The following is a 3237-nucleotide window of genomic DNA, read 5'->3' on the forward strand; positions in this document are numbered from 1 at the left end:
ATTTTGATTTTAAACACAAGTAAAATAATCCTGAGATTAAATTTTGAAGACATCTTCTTTTGATACCTACTAGAGCTTACAAAGAATTTGGATTAGTTGACGAATGATGTTTTGAGACATTTTAAGCATCATTAGATGAAAAAGCAGAATGAGTTGTTCCCCTAATAACATGTCAAACTTATGATCATGTATAAGTCTATATATACCCATGAAAAATGATCTCATTGAGACACTGGTTTGAGATTAGAGTTTTATAAAGGATAATTTATTGAGAAATTAACATGATGGGTGGATATCCATCATACTTTCATATGGTAAGGATAATAATTTTTTTATTGAAAAAGGTTTATTAAAATTACAATACCAATAAGTGTCATATTTTTGCCCCATAACATAAAGCTAGTTGCAATCTCACATTCATGAACTAAGTAAACATGGAGAGTCTAGCACGGAGGTATTTAAAAAAAAATATTTAAGACCTACATATGGAGTAGCAATTTATCAGTTGTTTATAAAGTAGAATTTAGAGTATTTTAATGTATTTTTATGTACCAACTACGTAATTATACTTATAACATAACATGGTGTGAAGTCTTTATAATGCCATAAGATTTGTTTTGAAAAAAAATTAATTTTTTCAAGCTTATATACTAAAATGATAACTTTTGCGATCATTCCTACTTTGAATTAGCAAAAATATATTCTTATTTTGAAGTACTAGTCAAATAAATGTATATTACTACGAAGTATCTAAAATACATCTTATTATTTTACAAATTATATATTTTAAACTAACAAATCCTAGTGTTTGCCTCTATGCATACAAAAATACCATCATTTCTTAGAGTATGATGATATGGTGGATAAAGCAAATACTTCTTTGTTGTTCTTCTATGATACATGATAACTTGATATCCAACTCAGACATTAATTCAAATAATTTTGTGTCAAGAGCTCACAACTATATTGGCTAGGTGAGAATTAAGTTTGTTCACCTGGGCCAACTACTATGATGTGTTGATAGGACAACTAGGTGCCTTCAAACATGCTCATATCCAAGTCTAAAATGTGTTCACATCAGTACTAGAGTAACACAACATATATTTTTATAATTGATGGACCTTCATCTTCATAAGGTGTCAAATAAGGATCTAAATAAGTTGGAGTTTCCCTTGCACCACCTATTGTGGAGCTTTCTATAATATATAGAGATTGAAAGATATTGTTCAAATATATATCACTTATTGTATCTTAAAAAGACTCTTTCCTAGCTATGTTGCTTTAAGATTTAAGTATTTTCATTCCATAAATTTTAAAAGAAAACCATTAAGAGATAACCAAGTCAGCACAACAAGGAGCAACAGGAAAATAAATGTGAAGCGTTTTGTTGATATAATAAGTTAATATAATTTTTCAAAGATAAATTTATTAGTTTGTATTTGATATATGTCCTAACTAAGATAATACATACATAGTGCTTTATAAGATGTTAAGAAAGGGCATTATTTAGATTTCTATATGTGCTTGTGATCTTTGCCAATGATATGAAATCAGCTCAATAAGTAAACTACTTTGCTATCCCATCTTTATAAGTACCAAATTTAGTAATCAAATTATCCTTGCCAACTAAAATTATTTGATGCCTCTAAGCATTTTTCATTGCACAAGCCACCAAAAAATAAAAGGAACTCGAATAGGTCAACCATAGAATTGTTATTCAAGCTAAAATATCATGTGAATTAGAATCTCAAATCACTTGAGAAGAAATCAAATATAGACAAACCCATGTAATTACTTTAACCAGACGTAGTTCCATATAAAAGTATTGAGTTATTGCTTTACTTGACTATTGAAGGTCATCTAGTTAATCTACCTACATTTGTATCTTGGTCAGAGGTCTTTCTTTACTTTATCTTCACTCCTCTTATAGTTCATTAGTCTATATCAGGTCGTAAACAAAAAAACAACATAGCCTAAATAAAATACCTTATTATGTAGACTTTACCCATATCCTAGTGACCTATTTCTTAGCTCATTGGGATAAGGTACCAATAATGCAGACAAAATAACATAAATATGCATCCAAAATCAAATTCAAAGAAAATGTCGACATTCTATTATTTTGATTTTTATCGACATTATTATTTTTTTGAGCTTACTATAAAAGCGCACAAAAAAAAAACATTAGAAAATGCGTACTATGTGAAAATCTCAAAGTTATTAATAGAGAAGGATATTATAGATGCATCAAATAATCAGAAGTTTTTAGTAAGAGAAATGACCATATATTAAAAATATGTATGCCTGTGCATGTCGTAAGTTTTACAAATTAATAAATTCAAAAATGATGGGCAAAGTCCATTTAGGTCATTGTAATAAAAAGCATTCTTTGGCTTGAGATTTTTCGATAAAAAAAATGTCGTTGCAGTGTTGCGTTATTTTAATTATGATATGTTATCTCATGCTTAGGATGACACCCTAAGAGTTCATCACAATGGTCATGCGATGATTCCAATTACATGCGTGATTTAACCATATTATGCACTAATTAAGTAGTTTCATTATATTTTGTGTAGTAAGATGGCAATATCTTTTAATAAAATGATCATCACTTCACATTGCTTAACTAATATTGCAAGAAAATTATGATCTTGCTTGATGAATTATAAATTTTTAATGCACATGATTTGTTCTTGCATAATAGCTACAATAAATTGCATTACATTTGGCATCCCCTTGTTATAAGCATGTAACTAGCTATTTTTGTTGTAGCTCTCTATAATAATAATAATAAAACAATATGAAAAAATTCTTATAAATCCTATGAGTAAATCTTAATTCATTATAAAAACTAATGAAAACTCATATCTAGATGTGCTACTCTATGTGATAATATAAACATGTTATGCTTGGCACCTTTGAAAGTGCATGCTTCATAAGCTTATTCAACATAATATCATGTCGTGTATCACTAAGTAGAGTTCTACTTCTTTGAATTATGAAAATAATTAAGGTTATTATTAACATTGACAACTATGCAAGAAATCTTGTTACCTACTAAAAATTTGTAGTGCTAGAGTAATAAATTAACGTTATAATATTGCACAAAAATCCAGCGCACACACAAATAAGAGAAAAGTTATGGGAGGCGACATCGAGATTTTTTACATGGATTGAAATGGAGAAAACCATGAGTCGTGGCCATTAAAAATAATCCATTATATAATTAGGAGTACA

This window comes from Phalaenopsis equestris, unplaced genomic scaffold (genome assembly GCF_001263595.1).
Source record: "Phalaenopsis equestris unplaced genomic scaffold, ASM126359v1 Scaffold000002, whole genome shotgun sequence".
Lineage (NCBI taxonomy): Eukaryota > Viridiplantae > Streptophyta > Magnoliopsida > Asparagales > Orchidaceae > Phalaenopsis > Phalaenopsis equestris.